Source organism: Chiloscyllium plagiosum, unplaced genomic scaffold (genome assembly GCF_037043375.1).
Source record: "Chiloscyllium plagiosum isolate Xiang-an unplaced genomic scaffold, Cpla_swu_hap1 HiC_scaffold_39, whole genome shotgun sequence".
Taxonomy (NCBI): Eukaryota; Metazoa; Chordata; class Chondrichthyes; order Orectolobiformes; family Hemiscylliidae; genus Chiloscyllium; species Chiloscyllium plagiosum.
The window spans coordinates 64,129,380-64,151,912 of NW_028270177.1; positions in this window are offsets into that span (position 1 = coordinate 64,129,380).

Below are 22,533 nucleotides of genomic sequence, written 5' to 3' on the forward strand. Positions count from 1 at the left end.
ATGGGAATCAGAGAAAACTCTTCAGTGTTTGGAGTCAAACATGGCACAAAGGAAGATGGTCATCATCTCAGTCCTGGGTCATCTCTGTGGGAGATCCTCAGGGTAGCTTCCTCTTCACAAACAGCTTCAGCTGCTTCATCAATATCTCCCCGCCCCCACACTCCCCACCATAAGATCAGAAGTGGGGATGGTCACTGAAGATTCCACAATGTTCAGAACATTTTGTACCCCCTCAGTTCCTGAACTGGTCTGTGTCCATGTGCAGCAAGACCCAGACTCCATTGAGAGTTGTGCTGTTAAAGGGTCCGTAACATTCATCTACCAGCACTGCCTGACACTGCACATTGCCACAGTAAAATAAGAGTTCATTCAGCACCTCACGCTGGTTTCACAGGAATATGAGGAAGCCATTCAGCCCATTGACACGATTGGAGAAGAACAGGGACAGCCCGTTCAGTGCCTCTAGCATATTACTCAGGAAGAGAAGGAGTCTAGTGTGATGGACCACACGAGAGCCCCTCGAAAATATTTGAAGGCGGTAACCTAGAATCTATTTATTTTTATTTTATAGGGAATATAAAGTGACTGTTCCAGATGCAATGTGATAGGTCAAACTACTCGGTGTGAAGCTAAACACTATTTATTGAAACACTAAAAATAAAATGAAAGCAAAGAAAGAGGAATTTAGAAAAACGTAATTCTAGTGGACAAGTTAACAGAATAACAAATCCAGGAACTATTACTAATGAACTGTTCCAATATAGGAAAATCCCATAAACACAGCCCCTGGTATATCAGTAATGTTAATCAGAATGTAATAAATGCATGCAGAGCTGAAAGCTGACACTTAAAATATGACCCAAATTCTGGACATGGTTTAAGTCTTGTGTAATGGAAAGCGCCCCTGCCTCTGTGCCAGAGTTCTGGATTTGATTTCATTCCATGAACCTGTGTTAGTGTCACAATCTCTGGAGCAGATGATCTGGATTCATGTCCTGCCTGTTGTGGAGGTGTGTTACAGCATGTCAGAACAGGCTGATGAGCAAGCACACAGGAGAATCATGTTGCAGCTCTCGGGGCTATTGCTGATTAGTGGTAGTGCCCCTTCCTCTGACCCTAAAGGTTCAAGTTTCTAATCCGACAGAGATGTTTCATTATATGTCTGAACACGTGGATTAAAATCATTTTAGAATTGTGACTTGATGGAGATAGAAGAAGTGTCATGATTAAATTTCAGAATTTAGGCCCATGATGACTGAAAGCATAGCCATTCGTGTTGATTGGAGTCGCATTTGCAACTTCTGGAGGTTTATATGAACTTGGGAAGGATAGATAGTCAAGGTCTATCTCCCAGGGTAGGGAAGACCAAAACTGAAGGGCATAGGTTTAAGGTGAGAAGAGAAAGATTGAAGAGGTACCTAGAGGGCAACGTTTTCACGCAAAGCATAGTGCGTGTATGAAATGAGCTGCCAGAGGAAGTGGTGGAGAATGGTGCAATTACAACATTTAAAAGGCATGAGTATATGAATTGGAAGGTTTCAGAGGGAGATGGGACGAATGCTGGAAAATAGGATAAGATTAATTCAGAATATCTGGTCGGCTTGGATGAGTCGAAGGGTCTGTTTCTCTACTGTACAGTTCTACGAATCACATATTCAATTGATCAAGATATCGTTATAATCAAGGACTGTAAAACATTAAATAACTTTGTCCACAATACAACCAATCTTGATGTCATCTGCAAATTTGCTAATCATGGCTTCAACAATTCTAATCTAAGTTTTTGATATAAATGACAAACAAAAGGGGATCCAAGACTTTTTCTTGTGAATCACATCTGATCCCAAGTTTCCAGTTTAAAAACAACCCACCACCTTCACCCTGCCTCCTGCCATTAAACAGACATACACAGAAACACACACACGCACAAAACCCATCACCACTACACTGCCTCCTGCAATTAAACTGATATACACAGAAACACACACACACAACCCTCCACCACCACCCTGTCTCCTGCCATTAAACAGTTACACACAGAAACACACACATCCCTCTACCACCACCCTGTGCCCTGCCATTAAACAGATATATACACAACACGCACACATAACATTCCACCGCCACCCTGTGTCCTGCGATGAAACAGATAAACACACACACACACACCAATATCGAGATACAGGTAGTCATATCTTTAATACAGAGATAGATATTTTTTGATTAAAACATGGGTCCAGAGCTACATTGAGAAAGTAGGGGCATTGTGTTGAGAAACATGTCAGGCAGGTCCGAACAGCAAAGTAGAGTTGATGGGCCTAATGATCTTATTTCAATTTCCAACACTGTGTGGCCGTCAGATGACAGGAATATTTTTTTGGAAAGTGCAATGGAGGCTGAGTTTGATAAATACTTTACTGAACAGTCATTGCGATTGTGGGATAGGTTTGAGGAGCTGATTAGACTACGTCTGTTCCTATTTGTTGTGCTCTTATTTCTCAGAAGAGGGGGCGACCTTCTGTGAGGTTAACACACTTTAAAATTAAAAGTTCTTCCATTGACATTTGCGATAACGTTGTTCTGTTCTCCTTCGGACTGTGCAATCTGTGGCGCTGTCTTCCCCAGGGAACAGTGAAGACTGGATCATTGAAGATACTCAAGGCTGATCTTGACTGATCTTTGATGGGCAGAAGAGTCAATGTTTATTGACAAGAGACAGGAAGGGGATGGTCAGCTACACTCAGACCAGCCCTGATGTTTCTAAACTGAGCAGCAGGTTGGAGGGGACGAATGGCCAAGTGATGCTCTTATCCCACATGTGGTACTCCCAATTCGCCCCTCGAGGCTGTTACAGAGAGAGAGGAAAGCGCCTTTCAGCCAGACAGGTGCGTAATAATGAGACAGGAGGGGACCATTCTGCCCCTCTGTGGAGTTACACAGGAATAGAATACATCATTCAACACAATGACTAGATTACATCTCACTGAAGGAGGCCATGCAACCTTTCTGGGCATCTACACACGAACAGGGAAGGTCTGGATAACCAGCTGGAAATATAGAGTAGAGATAATTTTCAGCTTGGAAAGCTGTAACTAGTTGAATTCCTCAGGGATCAGTGTGAGTTTATCAACAGATTACAATCCAGACTAATGCCTTGGATGAAGGGGCTGAAAGGACTGGAGCACAGTTTGCTCATACATCAGGACAAACATTCAATAAGGTGTCAAGTGGAGGCAGAGCATCTGCAATGGCATACAGACAGGGGAGGGCAGTGAGTAAAACTGTGACAAAAAAAAGCAGTACAATGTGGGTGACTGGAACTTTGTGTTTTGGGGAAACAATAAACCAGCAGTAAATAATTTAAATGGAGAGAGAATGCAGAACTTGGTGGTTTCCAGGGATTTGTGTGTCTTAGTAGATGAATCACATCAAGTTGCTCTGAAGATGCAGCAATTGATTTGGAAGGGAAGCGGAATGATTCTGTTTTGTGCAATGGGTATCGAGTTTGAACTTAGCGATATTTTCCTGCATCAGTACAAGGCATTGCAGAGACCACGTCTGATGTATTGTTTGAAGTTATGATCCCCACAACTGAAAAAAAAGCTAAGTTGCTTTCAAATATTACAAAGATGCTTATCTTTACTTGGCCTTCCGATGAAGGTACATGACGGATTACCAGTTTCGGCCTGAGAATGAGAGATGTTCTTATTGACCATACAAGATAACGAGGAGAGTGCAGCTGGTGAATATCTGACGGACATTTCCTCTTGTGTGGGATAATAAAACTGGGGATGTAATTTAAGAATAAGACAAGTTCTGATGCAGGGTCACTAGACCAGAAACATTAACTCTCATTTCTCTTCAGACATGCTGCCAGACCTGCTGAGCATTTCCAGCAATTTCTGTATTTCTTTCAGAATAAAACACATGCATTTTAACGCAGATATGGTGAAGACATTAAACATTTTATTTTTATATTACGCAGGCACATATAAACACATCCTCAAATCAAGTAGGGTAAATTATTGGTTATTGAAATTGGTTATTGGTTATTGCACCTACATGAAGCAGGAAATGTGATGGAGTCATATCCTTCAGACAATGTTCAAGGAGATTTCACATGGTCCAGTTTGGGGAGTAATAACGTCATTGAATCAACTTAGAGATGGAAAAGTGTAATCTGTCTGAGGAGGAACAGTCTGTTCCTCCTCAGACAGATTACACTTTTCCATCTCTGTTCCTCCCTTTCTCTTTCCCTATCCCTCATCACAGCAATGTGTGCAAGCAAAAAGAAAGCGCAGTCGGTTTTATCACTCATGGAGGATTCCGGTTGAGGATTCATTGGAATCTCCCCACTGCTTGAAGGAAAGGGAATTCAGCCAATTTCATCTGTTCCGGGAAGGAATCACATTTTCAGAAGCTTGTGTGAGCAGAATAACTTCAGAAGTAATTACTAAGACTCGATAGTGGTGGGGCGGGGGGTGCAGACAGGAGATTCTGTGGGATTCTGTGGCTGCAAATGGGAATTCAGGATGGTGTGTAGCCTCACACATGCCAGGGTCCAGGGTGTCTCAGAGCGGCTGCAAATCGTTCTCAAGGGAGAGGGTCAGCAGCCAGAAGTCATTGTGCACGTTGGTACAAATGACGGAGGTAGAAATAGGGAAGAGGTCCGGCAGAGTGAGTGTAGAGAGCTAGGAAAAAAGATAAAAGCCAGGATCATGACAGTGGTAATATCGGGTTTACTTCCAGTACTACATGCTAGTGGCGGTAAGAACAGAAGGTTATGGCAGATGAATGTGTGGCTAAAGAATTGGTGCAGGGGGCAGAGATTCATATTTTTAAATCATTGGGATCTTTTGTGGGGCACAAGCAAACTGTTCAAGAGGGACGGGCTATACCTGAACTGGAGGGAGTCCAATATGTTGCCAGGCAAGTTTGCTCGTGCTACAAGGGAGGGTTCAAACTAGATTGGCTGGGGCTGGGGAGGCTATTGAGCGTGGGATCCTCAACAGCAGGGAGAAAAGTGCGAGGATGGAAAGAGATACAGTAATCAGAAACAGTAAAGTGAAGAGAAAGGTCAGGCTGGAACACGACAGAGGGCAAGGAAAGCCTGTTAGATTAAATTGCATCTGTTTCAATGCAAGATGGCTGACAGCTAAGGCTGATGAACTCAGGGCGTGGGTAAGTACGTGTGACGGAGATATTATAGCCATTACACAAACAGGACTAAGGGAGAGACAGGATTGGCAGCTTAAGGTACCAGGTTATAGCTGCTTTTGGCGGGATAGTGGTGGTGGAAGGAGGGGAGGGGTAGTTGCATTTTTGATTAAGGTGAGTATCACAGCTGTGATCAGAAATAAAACAATTGAAGAATCATCCAGTGAAGCTTTGTGGGCGGAGCTAAGAAATATGGAGGGAATGGTGACATTATTGGGGTTTTACTATAGGCCCCCAAATAGTCAACGGGAATTCGAGGAACAAACATATGTGGAGAGATTGGGGAGACTTGCAAGGCCAATAGGATTGTCGTTGTACGAGATTTTAACTTTCCTAACGTAGACTGGGACTGACACAGAAATAAGGGCGTAGATTGGGTGAACGTATTAAGTGTGTTCAGGGAAGTTTCCTCAAGCAGTGTGTAGAGGGGCCTACTCGGGGAGGGGAATCAAAACTCGACATACTTTTGGGAAATAGAGCAGGAGAGATGATTGAGGTGACAGTGGGAGAGCACTTTGTGACCAGTTACCATTGTTCTATTAATTTTATTATAGTTATGGAGAGGGACATACTTGTCCACAGGTGCAAGTTCTAACTTGAGGCAAGGTGAATTTTGATGGAATTAGTCTGAAACTTGCATGGGCTGTTTGGGGTAGTTTGTTTGCAGGCAAAGGGACCTCCAGCAACTGGGAGGCATTTAAAAGTGAGATAGCAAGAGCTCAATGTCTATATATTTCTGTGAGGGTGACGGGCAAGGTTTTCATGAAGAGGGAACCCTGGATAACAAGAGATATTGAGGCTTTAACCAAAAAAAAGAGGAGGAGGTGCGAGTAAGGTCCAGGTTGATAGGATCAAAGGAATCCCTGGACATATACTGGGGATACAGGAGTTTACTGAAGAAGGAAATCAAGAGGGTGAGAAGGGGGCACGAGATAACCTTGGCTGAGAAGATCAGGACGAATCCAAAGAGTTTATTTACATATATTAAGGAAAAGAGAATAACTACAGTGAGAATATGACCCTTCAAGGACCAAAGTGGATATGTATATGCGGAACCACAGGAAATTCTGAAGGTTCTCAATTGATATTTCTCCTCTGTATTTACTGTAGAGAAATACGTGAACACTTGGTGTGGGAGCTTATGGAAGTTAGTGGTGATATCTTTGGGGACAATCTATATCATAGTAGAGGAGGTGTTGGATGTACAGGTATTAGAATGTAGAAAGGTCGTTAAATCTCCTGGTTCTGACCATATGTATCAAAGAACACAGCAGGAGTATAGAGAAGAAACTACAGGGAGCCTGTGTGATATTTCAGCACCATCGTTAGCTACAGGTGGTGTCCCAGTAGACTGGAGTGTAGCGAATGTTGTTCCCTTATTCAAGAAGGGAAGGAAAGAAATACCTGGGAAATATAGACCAGTAAGCCTAAGCGAATTTGATGATGACAGTGAGGGAAGTTTTCAGAAATTGCAGCAGGACCTTGATTAGCTGGGGAATTGGGCTGAGAAATAGGAAAATATAGTTTAATATATATAGACGTGAGTTTTGCATTTTGGAAAGTAAAATCAAGGCAGGAATTTCGTCGTGAATGGCAGGGCGTTAAATGGTGTAGTGAAACAGATGGACCTTGGAGTACAGGTGCATGGTTCTCTGAAAGTAAAGTCACAGGCAGACAGGGAAGTGAAGAAGGCTTTTGGCACATTGGCATTCATCAGTCTGGAAGTTGGGAAGTTCTGTTGCACGTTTCAGGATGTTGGTGAGGCCCACTTGCATTGCTGTGTTCAGTTTTGGTCACATTGCTATTGGAAAGATGTTATTAAACTGGAAAGATTGCAGACGAAATTTACAAGGATGTTGACATGATCCAACAGTGTGAGTTACAGGGAGAGGTTGGTCAAGCAATGACATTTTTCTTTAGAGCATAGGCGACTGAGGGGGACTGATGGTGGGACGGGTTTGTTAAAAAAATACGCAAGATCATGAGAAGCATGGATATGGTGAACGAACCAAGTCTTTTTTTCCCAGAGTTTTGTAATCGAGGACAAGAGTGCGTCAAGTTTAAGGTTAGAGGGGAAATAATAAAAGAGACCAAGAGGGGCAAATATTTCTCGGAGCACAATACGCATATGGAATGAGCTGTTAGTGAAAGTGGTTGAGGCATTAACATTAACAATATTTCAAAGGCACTTGGAAAATTACATGGATAGGAAAGGTTCAGAAGCATATGGGCCAAGTGCAGGGAAATGGGGTTAGCGTGGATGGACATTAAGGTCAGCATAGATTAGTTTGGACCAAAGGGCCTGTCTTCACGCAGTAGGACTCTGCGACTCTACAAGTAGAATAACATTTGGGCCAAACTCTATTTTTTCCCTTTTGTCATGAGTTCCAATAATATTTGGACAATGTTCTTTCAAGTTAAAATCGCAGAGATTTTGATTTCCATTTTTTTATCAAATGTGTGTGTGTGTGTTCCTCAGTATTTTTCAAAGGGAAGTATTAATGTACATGTTTGCAATACCCACTCATCATCCTTCTTTACATCATTGTTTGAGTAACTTTGTTTTAGTCATAAACGTTTTGTTTTAGCAGATTAAAGAGATCTGCCTGACTTATTCAGAAGAAGATGTTGTGAAACGTGAAAGGGTTCAGAAAAGATTTACAAGGATGTTGCCAGGGTTGGAGGATCTGAGCTAAAGGGAAAGGCTGAACAGGCTGAGGCTGTTTTCCCTGGAGCGTCGGAGGCTGAGGGGTGACCTTATAGAAGTTTACAAAATTATGAGGGGCATGGATAGGAAAAATAGGCAAAGTCATTTCCCTGGGGTTGGGGACCCCAGAACTAGAGGCCATAGGTTTAGAGTGAGAGGGGAAATATTTTAAAGGGACCTAAGGGGCAACTTTTACACGCAGAGGGTGGTACGTGTATGGAATCAGCTGCCAGAAGATGTGGTGGAGGCTGGTACAATTGCAACATTTAAGAGGCAAATGGATGGGTAGATGAATAGAAAGGGTTTGTAGGGTTATGGGCCGGGTGCTGGCAGGTGGGACTAGATTGGGTTGGGATATCTGGTCAGTATGGACGGGTTGGACCGAAGGGTCTGTTTCCATACTGTACATATCTATAACTCTATGACTGACCCGACACACTCTGAGAATTATATCATTGGTCATTTCACTAACCTAGTAATAATTAAATTTTTTGTGACCAGTGGAAGAATGGGACTGGAAAAGGGAACAGTGATCTAAAAACACTGTTAACTATCAGCTCAGTGAGACTAACGTCAGTGTAGTGTAGGTTGTTTGAGGGTGTTTTGAGGGATATTATTTACATGTATTTAGAAAGACAAGGACTGGTTCGGGGTAGTCAACGTGGCTTTGTGCGATGGAAATCAAGTATCATTAATGTGATTGTGTATTTTGAGGACGCGACAAAGAGGATTGATGAAGGTTCTCTGATGTACATTGTTTACACAAGCTACAGCAAGGCGTTTAATAAGGTTCCTCATCCTAACAGATTACTAAGGTTAGGTCACATGGAATCCAGGGAACGTTAACCATTTAGATACAAAATTGTCTTGAAGGTAACGGATTGTTTTCCAGACTGGAGGCCTGTGGCCAGGGGTGTGCTGAAAGATTCGCTGCTGAGCTCACTGCTTTTCATCATGGAGAAAATAACTTGGATGTGAATATCATAGGCATGGTTAGTAAGTTTACGGATATCATCAACAAGGTGGTGCAGCGGACAGGAAGAAGATTATCTTAGACTACAGCGGCACCGTTGACCATCAAAGGGCCAAGAACTGGTAGATGAGTTTAATTTAGATATTTTTGAAGTTTTGCATTTTGGTAAATTAAAGCAGGGTCGTGCCTTCGGGAATGTTACAGAACAAAGAGACCTATAGGTGCAGGTTCACAGTTCCTTGAAAGTGGAGTCGCAGGTAGACAGGACGGTGAAGAAAACGTTTGACATGCTTGCCTTCATTGGTCAAAACTTTGAGTATAGGAGTTGATGTGGCATGTTACCCCTGTACAGGACGCTGGTGAAGCCACTTTAAGAATACTGCGCAAAATTCCGTTGGCTCTGCTGATGGGAGGATGTTGAGAGGGCGCAGAAAAGATTTACAAGGATTTTTCGCTAAAGGGGGGTTTGAGATTTAGGTACAGGATGAACAGATTCAGGCTTTTCACCTGGACTGCAGGAGGGTCAATGGTGACATGAAAGTGGATTATAAAATCCTGAGGGGCATGGATAGTCTGAATGACCAAGGTGTTTTTCCCAGAGTTAGGGAGTCCAGAACTAGACGGTATTTGGGAAAGATTTAGAGTGGACCTTAGGAGTTACATTTTCATGCCAAAGGTGATACGTGTACAGAAGGTGCTGTTCGAGAAAATGTTTAAAGTGGGTACAATTACACATTCAAAATATATTGGGATAGGTACGTAAATAGGAATGGTTCAGAGGGATATGGGGCAAATAATAGCAAATGGGACTAAATCAGATAGGGATATCTGGCCGATGTGGGCAAGCTGAAATAAAGGATCTGTTTCCATGCTGTATGACTCTCTGATTCTATGAGAGAGAAGGGGAAAATTCTAAAAGGGCCTTTCAAGTGAGAATTTTCTTCCCAAGAAGTTTGACATTCCTCTTTGTTTACGTTTATTCAAAGCTGCGTTAGTTAAGTATTTGACAGAGCAGTGAGTCACAGAGAATGGGATACAGACAGTAAAGTGGAGCGGAGACAACAACCTGATCAACCACAGACTTAGTGCCTGGTCGAGAAGGGTCAAAGTGTCTAATTACCCACTCCTGCTCCTCAGTCCCATGTTTCTGTGTTCCTTTCAGCCCCTCAAAACTGCTAGACAGGAGCAGTTGGATGCTACTTACTGCTATAACCTGGTGCACAGAAACAGCCTCTCAAGTCTGTCCCACACGGTTTAGGAAATTTGGAAAATAGAATTGGAAAATCCAGGCTGGGTATGAAACAGGCCCCTCATCTCTCCATACGGAGCGTCCCCTCTCTGTAACTTGTGATCCATTTGTTGGTCATGTTGTAGACCCAGATTCACTGTGAATACAGCCACGAGACCTCACCCAGAGATGGCTCACAGAATCCTCTGGTCTCTCTGACTGCAACATTCAATAACAGACCTTCCAGGAAAATAACACCCACTAACATTCCAATAACAGAATGGGAGAACATCGGAAACAGGAGGAAATTGTTCAAACCCCAATCCTGCCTTGCTCTTACTAAGCTCATGACTGATCGGCTCTAGGTCTCAAAGCCTCTTTCATGCCCGATTGCTAATAGCCCTCACCTCTCTGATCGGTCAAAATCCATCTAAATCCTCTTTAAATAGTCTCACAGAAGATAGAATATAGAACATTATAGCACATTATAGTTCCTTTGCCCCTCAACGTTGCACCGACCTTTTGTCCTACTCTCAGATCAGACTAACCTACATGCACTACTTCGTACTATCTTCTCATGTGCCTATCTAAGAGTCGCTTACATGTCCCTAATATACCACTGCTGGCAGTGCATTTCACACATCCACCACTCTCAGTGTAAAGAACCGACCTCTGACATCTCCTCGAAACCTTGCTCCAAATGATGCCTCATCCTGATAGCCATTTCTGCCCTGAGAAAATGTCTCTGGCTATGCAATGTATATGTAGCCCTCTCACCACCTTGTTTATCTCTATCAAGTCACCTCTCATTCTTCTTCACGCCAACCAGGAAAGCCCTAGCTCCATCAATCTTTCTTCCTAAAGCCTGCCCTCCCGTCCAGACAGCATTCTGACAAATTTCCTCTGCACTCTTTCTAAAGTTTCCATCTCCATTCCTATAATTGGGTGACCAGAACTGAACACAATATTTCAAGCGTCGTCTAACCAAAGCTCTATAGTGCTGCAGCATAACCTTACGGTTCTTAAAGTCAATCCCCCTGTTAATGAAAGCTAACACACCATTCGCCTTCTTAACAATCCGATCAATTTGAGCAGCAACTTTGAGGGATCTATGGACGTGGGCCCTAAGATCCCTCTGTTCCTCCACACTGCTCAGAATCCTGCATATAACCCTGTATTCTGCATTCAAATGCAATCTTACAAAGGGAATCACTTCACACTTTTCCAATTTGAACTCCATCTGACACTTCTCAGCCCTGCTCTGCATTAGAGTCAATGTCCCGTTGCAACCTACAACATCCCTCCACACTATGTACTACTCTACAAACTTTCGTGTCATTGGCAAACTTATTAACCCCAACCTTCCACTTCCTTATCCAAGTCATGTATAAAAGTCGCAATGGGCAGAGGTGCCAGAACCGATCCCTGCGGGACACCACTGGTCCCTTTCAGTGAGCTAGCTCCCCTAAGTCTCTGTGTAAGATACTTCTTGACAGTCACTACCGTCTGTTTGAAGAAAACATTCTCTGCTTCTACACCATGACCTATTTATATGAACAAAATAGGGAACACATGGTCTCAGGTAAGAAAGACTGGCCCTGAACTCAAGGCAGTGTTAGACTGAGGCTGACATTAAGGATCCTGAGGAAAATCGCACTTAATGAGAATCGGTAGTGATCGCTCCACTGTTTGGAGTCATTCATAGCACAAGGGAAGATGTTTATCGTCAGTCGACATCAATCATCTCAGCCATGGGACGCATCTGTAGGAGATCTTCAGGGTAGCTCCCTCAGCCCAGGCATGTACAATTGGTTATTAAAGAAAATGTGGGAGGAGGTCATTCAGCTCATTGATTCCAAACTGAGCAGAAGTGGGAATACTCATGGAAAGTTAGTTAATGTTCAAAACAAGTTGCCACTCCTCAGCTCTTGAAGTAGTCAGTATGCAACTAGAACTGGACACCATTCAAGATCATGCTTTTAAAGTCTGGGTAACATTCATGTAACAGCACTGCTGGACACCGCAAATTTCCACAATAAATGGAGAAGCTCATTCAGCACCTCAAGCTGAGTTCACAAAAATATGGGGAAAACATTCAGTCTATCAAACTATTGGACAGGACGTGTGTAGCTCACTCAGTCCCTCCTGCCTATTACATTGGAAGAGAAGAAATCTGCTCACTCCCACACTTCACTTACACAGGATCAGAAAGAGATCATTTCACACTCGGAGTGATTAAAAAGAAACAGGAAGAGGTCATTCAGCTTATCATGTCATTAATACAGGAACAGGAAGTTGTCACAGATCCTCCAACATCACAACAAATGGAGCAGTGACTGAATGGATAGACTGCTCCAATCTGCTCCACATGGCGTAACTACTCATACTACCTATGGGTTACTTTAACATGGTTTTCCGGAAGTATGAATGAAGCCAACGTTTTTTAACCGTTCTCCAAGATGTCTGACATCTTTTAGAAAACAGACTCACGGTCCCTATGGAGGTCAGATGCTGGTGCATAATTGTTAACTCTTTCAGGCTGAAGGTATTTTGACTGCTGACAGGATTGTCTACAAAGTAACATTCAATTCAGTGTCACATAGTAACTGTGCATTAAAGTGTTCAGAGTTCATTCAGAGCGTGTACCTCTCTGTCAAACGACTTGGGGGCTCTGCAGAGGCACACATCAGGAATCAAACATGCCATGTAAAGTATGGAATTGTCGCACTATTCAGCTGTTTGGGACATAATGAGTGTCCGTCCATACCCATCAAGTTTCAACTTCTTATGCTCTGACAGCGCTACAGATTAAACACATAGATCCTGAACGCTCTCGTCACGGTACATCATGCCAGGGTTTAGTCTGGTGAAACTCCTTTGCACTGTCTCGGTGACAAAGAGATCATTATTTATAAAACAGACCAAATCTGTACACAATGCACCAAATACTGTCTCAACAAATCACTACCATTGGGAAGATATACTAACCCTGGTACTCCAATCATTTTGTAAAAAGAGCCACATATCATTTACTTCCTGTCCCGTAAGAATTTTGTTAGTGACTTATGACCAAGGACATCCAGGTCCTTTTCGACAAAAGCACTCGCCAACCTCTCACCATTTAATAAATATAAATGTGAATGATGATATTTGTTGTTCCCATCTGATTCCGTTTTTATACCTTATGCACAGCTATTGACCAAACATTGATCCTTCTGATACACAACAAGCCTTCAGTCCAGAGAAAAACACTACTCCCTTCATTGTCTCCATTATCCAATTTTTAATCGTAGTCGTATATATTCCACACGTACCTACCCATGGAATTTAACATACCCACTCACCTATATTCAACCGTGTCAAACGTCTGCTGAAAATTCAAATATTCCACTCCCATTGGTTCTCAATTGTTGATGTTATAATGGACAATCTCCACAAACTACAGCAGGTTTATCAATGATCATTTCCCTTTCCTGAATCTAGACCGAATCTACCAAATCATATCACTGTTTTCCAAGTGTCTAGTTGTCACATTCTAATAAAAGATTACAATGTTTTTCTCATAGCTGACGTAAAGCTATTTAGTTTTCTGTTTTCCCTCTCCGTCCTGTTTTAAATATTTAAGCTTATAAAAGCTGCTTTCCAGTCTGCAGGATCCTTTCCTGAATCTAACTAGCTTTGAAGAATAATCAATAATTCTTTCACTGGCTCTGTTGCCACTTCCTCAATACTCTGGGATGTAGCTCATCTTTTGAAACTTCAATTCAATTAGAAATTCAAATTCATACTCATCCTTAATTCAAATTTCCTGCGGTTTCTCATTTTTACCAGTCACTCTGTTTTCTCATATTTCTGGAAGTTAGTTTCTGTGCCTTCTCCTGTGGAGATGGAACCAATGTATTTCTCTTAACAGGCAGATGGCTTCTGTTAGCTCGTGAACACATCGGAGGACTGCACTTCAGAGATGGTGGATATATTACCCACTCCAGCCTGGAAAGTTCCAGAATCAATCCAGTTCACTTCTCGGTGAGAGTTAGCACTGTCCTGTCACTGATGTGAGGCTTCAGGTTCTACTGAAGGAAGGGATACAGCTAAGTGACTACCTCATTTTTGAAACAAACTGTTTTCACACTTTACACTTGGAAGGGGTCCAGATTAGACAAATAGTTTTGGAAATCCGAGGGAGAAATGAGCAGTGCCCAGCCCCACCCTGTTTACACAGCTTCCCTTCTGTGTCGTCTCAGCTCCATTTGTTTTCCATGAACCCAGATAAACTGTAAATGCAGGGTCTAGAGTGGGGACAACAGGCCCTCGGTCTCCCTGAAGGAACGCAGCCACTGACAATACAAACCTGAAAACACTATGCACAGAATCTCCACTGACTTTCTAATGACAACAGTGAATCAATTCCCCACACACATGGTTCACCCATTCAGTGTTGAAAATACATCCGTCTCCTCAGTTTCCTTTCATAGCTGAGAAAGCCGTTACATCTCCACGCAGTCCCACAGTAACAGTTTATCTCTCCAAAGGAGCAGTTGACAGTGTAAAATTGCGTTTCTTTTTATCTCAGCAACTATAAGGGCAGCACCAGTAGTGCCGATGGCTTTGATCACCACATTCAGAGAAGAGGGACCGTGGGAACATGACTCACTTTAAACAGGACATGCCGAAATGGAGGTGGTATTCAGGAATATGGGAAAAGGGGAAATGTTAAAATAACTTCCCATCCTATTTTACTTCCGGTCCATCATTAACCATCCTTTTGCTTGTTTTTCCTCTCTCTTTTTCTCTTTTTATCTCTAACTCTCTCTCTCTCTCTGACTCTCCCTCTTGCTGGACATTTCTCCATCCATTCAATCCTCCCACTCACCCTGGCAAACATCCCTGATACTAATAATATTATTTCCTAGTTGCATTCAGTTTTGATCGGGTCACTGAACTCGAAACGTTATTTGTGTTTCTCCAGTCCGACAGACTGCCATACCTGCTGATATTCTCCAACATTCTTTCAGACGCCAGAGAATTTTATTTCAGATCTCCAGCATCCACATTTCCTTCGTCATTTCACCTTTAATGTTGTTGTGAGACAGGATGCCAGCGCCACTGGCAAGGGCAGCATTTGTTGTCCACCTCTAATGGCTCTTGACCACGCGGCTACTAGTCAAGGCAATATGAACCAACCACATTGTTGTGTGTCTGAAGTTACACTTAGTCCAGATGGGGCAAAAATGCTAAGTTTCTTTACAAAAGGTTACCAGTAAAATAAGGAAAAGAATCCTGATGGTTTATGGTTGCCATGAGTGAAATTAGATTTCATTCCAATTTTTGTCATTTGAATTTAAGTTTAGTCATTGGCGATGGTAGAATTTCAAACAATGCTTTTAGAGTCATTACCTATGCCTCTGAATTACATTCTCACTGACATTATTTCTCTGATACAGAGTCCCTGTTGTGAAGTAACTGTAGAGACAAGAAATTGCTTGTGGGCAAACTATTTGAAACTTGAAGATACGTCAGAAGAGAACTGGAGCCGTAAAATCTGTCATTGACAAAGGGGGTAGATGATAGCTAATTCAGCACCAGCACGGAGGCAGAGCTAGAGACTGGGAATATTATGGATGTTGGTGTCGGCAAATTTGATGACAGAGAGAATATGGAGACATAAAACAGTTCAGAGCAAAAGGGACATTCAAAGTTCCGAACGGGCATGTTACTTCTTTTTGTGAGTAAGCAGTTTGGAAATGCATGAAAAGGAAGTGGAGTTTGTGACTGAGAGTTCATATATTTGTAAAATATAAGTAATTTGAATAGCAATAATCTTCATCATAGGTTATAGAATTGACAGAGATAGGCCTACCAGGAACACCAACAATAGCGTGGATGGGATAGTACACAGCTTGAATAATCATCAGTATGGCTTGTATCCGCAACTCTGACCATGCCCACTCCCAATAAAGATAGTAAAGACCCCAGGATAAACTCCTGTCCATTGTTGGAATATTCCAGTAAAAAAGTTCTCAGATTCTGATCCATTGTTGGAACGTTCCAGTCTAATGTTCTCAGATTCTGATGCATTGTTGGAACATTCTAGTCTAATATTCTCAGATTCAGATCCATTGTTGGAACATTCTAATGCTTTCAGATTCTGATCCAACCCTCGCTCTGTAGCTGCTGATCTCAATCGTGTTGAGGATGACGCTGTCCAGATACATCGCATAACAAGTTGAAAGAATCACCTAATTATGGAAGAGGAAACCCCTCCAGTGATCCAGGAAGACTGATATGAATCACAGTCGCTGAACAAACATATCCAGTTAACCCCTTTCACGATAACCCTGATATAACGCAATAATACTTGGTGTGGGTGGGATGTTGACATCGCTGACTATTGGGTGAATGGCACATCTCAATTGTGAAGTTAGAGGTGAGGGGCAGAGATGATGCTTTCTCTTCACAAGCTCGATGATCCTACTATGTTTTAGCAGGGTAGGAATTGTTGGAATCACGAGGCCGTCCGTGTCTGATCACCAGGCCTGCCACATCCTTTTGTTTTATTTATTTATGTTCAAATTTGACATTTATCTTACCATCATTTAACGGCTTCGGTGGGTTTAGGCATTTTTGACAGGCTCTGCGGTGCATTCCGTGTGGTCCTTGCAGCAGCGGCCTGGTCCTGTGGAGTAATTTCAAACTCTCACATAACCAGAATTCTTAGTTTTACCTTTCGCCATTTATTGCTGGGGTCTTAGCAGGGTTGGAAGGCAGGAAATCTCCCCCCTATGCTACACTCTCTGTCTGAGATTTCTCTCAGAATTGTCTTTTGATGTTCTTTCCTTCTGGATTGGAGAACTTTATGTTTACTGAATTTGTTTTTTGACACGTCTGTGTTTATTGAATGTTACCATGTTTGAGCAGTTACTGTATCGTAGTTAAATAACCTATTATTCTGTTAAGTTTTCCAACAGAATTAAGTTATTCTAAGTTCCACTTCCTTTTGTTGTATTTTGTCGGCAATGTTTGAATAAACTGTGTTTTGCTTAATGTCGAAAATTTTGAACAAGCGAATTGTATCTAAAACACAACACCTCACATTTACCATTAAGATAAGAAAACTTTCGGCCCGAGGTTAATTTCTCCATGTATTTGGAGGGGATTTGCTCTGGTCCATAACAAACGGACACATATTTTCGTTTTACTTGGGTAATTACTGAATGAGGAGAAAGTGAGGTCTGCAGATGCTGGAGATCAGAGCTGAAAATGTGTTGCTGGAAAAGCGCAGCAGGTCAGGCAGCATCCAGGGAACAGGAGAATCGACGTTTCGGGCATAAGCCCTTCTTCATTCCTGAAGAAGGGCTTATGCCAGAAACGTCGATTCTCCTGTTCCCTGGATGCTGCCTGACCTGCTGCGCTTTTCCAGCAACACGTTTTCAGCGCTAATTACTGAATGAACAAATATTGCAGAAATATGGGGTTTGGCAGTGGAATGGGCCGAGCAGGAGGAGTGATAGTTATGTCGGATACTCAATCCACCTAACAGATCAAGCCTGGACATGCATAATCTAAGATGAGATATCTGTTCATCAAGAAACACTGCGTAGACCAGGCTAGTGCACTGCTCAGCAATCTTTCCAGGATTGAACAATGTTCAGAGCTCACCAGTCCATTTCTTATCCCTCAAACAGTGCAATGATATTTAAACTGGACTAAACAACCTGTTCAGCACAGGACTCTGTGCAGAACACACAAGTTCATTGTTCGATAAACACAGACTGTGTCTGTCCATCATGGGGAGCTGTGCAGTGAAAGTGAATAGAAGTGACGTTATGTGTTAATCTGGAGCAGTTACCTTCCCAGCATGTGCAGCTGTCTACACCAACCACTGCATTGCTGAGTAACACTCTCCATTAGGCCATGTCAATGGGTGCTGTGGGTATGAAACTCACTGCCAGAGAGAGACCATGAATCAGTTGAAAGACCACAAAATGGGAGGATTTTGGTTAAAAGAGGAGGGAGATTGAGAAATAATTTCAGAGAAGGATCTGATGTTAGGTATAAAAAGTGTGAAATGAAAACATTTAATAGCACCTTGCAAGTTGGGTCACTGTATCCAGGTGAACAGGATATTGGTGTGTGGTCAGATGATGGAGATTTTTGGATGAGTATTTGGTCTGCAGCTTTGTAACTGGGAGCAGGGTCACCAGAGTCTTCGACTCATTGCGCTAAATCTAACATTAATTTGTCTCAGTGTCATTTTCATTGAATGTGACAGAGGAATTGTCTGCACGAGGCCGAGCTATTTTCCTCGTGCTATTTTATCGAACTCACCTCATTAACTACCCGACCCACTTCATTCAATACCATCCCGATTCTCCCACCCATCATAGCTGGAGGTACTCACAATCGCCCCGGATGTCCCTGGATATTCCATGAACCCTGGCAGTGCTGCCATCTTTAAAAGGCCAATGGGCACAATGTTGAGCTTTCTAAGTTTGGAGCTGCACGCACATAAGACCACATATCTGAGAGGGGGTTAGTTGCAGACGGGACAGTGACAGGATATATTGAATCTATCAGGAAGGTTTCTCTCGTGATGAAACAAAGGGATCAGTTAAAGTGTGTCAGATTTATTGCAAGGAATGTTCGAAATAAGAGTGACGAACTTAAAGCATGGATCAGTACTTGGGGCTACGATGTCGTGGCTATAACGGAGACGTAGGTTTCACAGGGACAGGGATGGTCGCTTGATGTTCCAGGGTTTAGAACTTTTAAAAACGTTTCGGGGCGGCACGTTGGCACAGTGATTAGCACTGCTGCCTCACAGCGCCAGCGATCCGGGTTCAATTCCTATCTCAGGGAACTGTCTGTGTGGAATTTGCAAATTTTCCACGTGGTTTTCCTCCGGGTGCTCTGGTCTCCTCCCATAATCCAAAAATGCGCAGATTAGGTGAATTGGCCATGCTAAATTGCCCGTCGTGTTTGATGTAGGGGAATGGTTCTGGGTGGGTTGCTCTGTGGAAGGTTGGTGTGAAATATTGGGCCAAAGGGCCTGTTTCCACACTGTAAATAATCTAATTTAATATAAAAAAGAACAGTGTGGGTGGAAAATGATGAGAGGTGTAGCATTGCTAATCAGTGAGTTCGTCACAGCTACAGAAATGAAGGTTGTTGAGAAAGTTTTGACTACTGAGTCGGTATGGGTGGAAGGTAGGAACAGCAAGGGAACAGTCACCGCATTTGCGGGTTTCCTGCAGACCACCTAATACCAGAAGAGAGATTGAAGATTTCATAGGCGGGCAGATTCTGGAAAAATGCAAAATTAGCAGGGTTATTATTATGGGTGATTTCAACTTTCCCAATATCGACTGGAACCTCCTAAGTGCAGATGGTGTGGATGAAGCTGGTTTTGTCAGCTGTGTTCAAGAGGGTTTCCTTGCTCAATATGTAGACAGACCGAAGAGGGGAGAGGCCATTTTGGATTTGGTGCTTGGCAACGAGCCAGGACAGGTGTCAGAACTCACGGTGAGAGAGCACTTTGGCGAAAGTAATCACAACTGCCTCACATGTAGCATAGTCTGGGAGAGTGAAAGGAGCAGTTTCCGAGGGAAGATATTTAATTGTGGAAAAGGAAATTATGATGCTATCAGACAGGAGTTGGGAAGTACAGACTGGGAGCAATTGTTCCACAGAAAGGGCACAGCAGACATGTGGAGACTGTTTAAGGAGCAGTTGTTGCGATTAATACACATATTTGTTCTTCTGAGACAGGTAAGAAGGGGCAAGATTAAGGAACCTTGGATGATGAGCACAGAGGAATGTCTCGTCAAAAGGACGCAGGCAGCTTACGTAAGATGGAGGAAGCAAGAATCTAGCACAGCTTTAGAGGATTACAGGGATTGCTAGAAAGGAGCTCAGAAATGGACTGAGACGAGCCATGATGGGGCACTAAAAAGGCTTGGCAAGAAGGATTAGAGAGAAACCAAAGGCATTTTTCTCATACGTGAGGAATAAGTGAATAATCAGGGAGAATGTAGGGCCGATCAGGGATAGCGTAGGAACTTATGCATGGAGTCTGAGCAGATAGGGGAAGCCCTAAATGAGCTTTTCACCAAGAAAAGGGAACTTGTTGTAAATGAAAACTTAGAGGAACTGGGCCAGATCACTCTTGACCAGGTCAGGATTGATGAAGTTGATGTGCTAGCAATTTTGGGAAACATTAATATGGATACATCCCCAGAGCCGGACCAGATTTACTCTAGACTGCTCCGGGAATCAAGAAAGGAGGTTGCTAAGCCGCTGGTGAGGATATTTTCCTCCTCACTCTCCACAGGAGTCGTACCGGAGGATTGGAAGGAGGCAAATGTTATTCCTTATTTCAAGAATGGTAATAGGGAAATCTTTGGCAATTAGAGACCAGTCAGTCTTACGTCTGTGGTGAGCAAAGTTTGGAATAATTTCTGAGGGATAGAATTTATGACTATTTGACAAAACATTGTGTGGTTAAAGGCAGTCAGTATGGCTTTGTGAGGGGCAGGTCATGCCCCACAAATCTTGTTGATTTCTTTGAGAAGGTGTCAAGACAGGTTTACGACGGTCGAGCAGTGGATGTGGTGCATGTGGACTTCAGCGAGGCATGTGATAGGGTTCCCCATGGAAGGCTCATTCATAAAGTCAGGAATTATGGGCTACAGGGAGATTTGGCTCTCTGGATTCAGAATTGACTGGCTGGCAGAAGGCAAACAGTGATTATAGATGGGAAGTATTCTGCTTGGAGGACAGTGTTGAGTGGGATCCCACAGGCCTGTTTTCTTGGGCCTCTGCTCTTTGTAGTTTTTTTATAAATGACTTGGATGAAGAGGTTGTGGGGTGGATTAGCAAATTTGCTGATGACACAAAGGTTGGACGTGTTGTCGATATTATAAAGGGCTACTGTAGGCTGCAGTGCGACATAGACAGGATGCACAGCTGGGCTGAGAAATGGCAGATGGAGTTCAACCTGGATAAATGCGAAGTGATGCATTTTTTAAGGTCAAATCCGAATGCTGAATATAGCATTAAATACAGGATTCTTGGCAGTGTGGAGGAACAGCGGGATCTAGGTGTGCAAGTGCATAGATACCTCAAAGTTGCCACCCAAGTGGATAGTGTGTCAAGAAAGCATATAGTGTTTTGGCTTTCATTAACAGTGTGATCATGTTTAAGAGCCGCAAAGTTTTGCTGCAGTTCTGCAAGTCCCTGGTGAGACCACACTAGGAATATTGCGTGCAGTTGTGGTCGCCCTACTATAGGAAAGATACAGAGGCTTTGGAGAGGTTGCAAAGAAGTTTTACCAGGATGCTGCCAGGAATGGAGGGCTTGCTTTATGAGGAAAGGTTGAACAAGCTTGGACCTTTCTCTCTGGAGACAAGGAGGAGAGAGGAGACCTGATCGAGGTGTACAAAATAATGAGAGGAATAGATAGAGTCAATACCCAGAGACTTTTCCCCAGGGCAGGATTGACTAGTACGAGAAGTCATAGTTTGAAGGTATAGGAGGAAGGAAAAAGGGAGACGTCAGAGGTAGGTTCTTTACGCAGAGAGTTGTGAATGCATGGAATGCGCTGCCAGCTCTGGTGGTGGAAGCAGAGCCATTGGGGACATTTATACGACTGCTGGACATGCACATGGAGAGCAGTGAGTTGAGGGTTGCGTAGATTAAGTTATTATATTTTACATTAGGATTAAATCTCGGGACAACATCGTGGGCCAAAGGGCCTGTTCTGTGCCGTACTTTTCTATGTTCAATGTTCTATTTAGTATATTTATAACAGAGGCAAATAAGTTCTTGATTGACAAGGGAATCAAAGGTTACTGAGAGGAAGCAGGGAAATGGTGTTGAAAATGTATCAGTCGTGATCGAATGGTGGAGCAGACTTGATGGTCCGAATGGCTTCATTTCTGCTCGTATATTCGTGTGGTCTGATGATATTTCGGTCCTGGATCGCATGGTGGCTCAATGGTTTGCACTGCTGCCTCACAGCATCAGGGAAAAGGGTTCGATTTCCTCTGGGTGCTCCAGTTTCCTGCCACAGTTCAAAGTTGTGCAGGTTGGGTGAACTGGCCGTGCTGAATAGCCGATTATGTTCAGGGATGTTGAGGTTAGACGCTACAGTCAAGGGTTTATGTATAGTATTAGGGTAGAGAATGGGATTAGTTCACATACTCTTTGGAGGGTCAGTATAGACCTATTGGGCTGAAGGGCCTGTTTCCACACTGTAGGGATTCTAAGAAAATGCAGGCTGCGGCAATGTTCCAATGAAGCACAACCCAAGCTCGAGTAACACCTCACTTTACACATTGATACGTTACAGTCTGTAGGAGTTAATGTTCAATTCCATAACTTCACAGCCTGACCCCATTATGGCTGTTC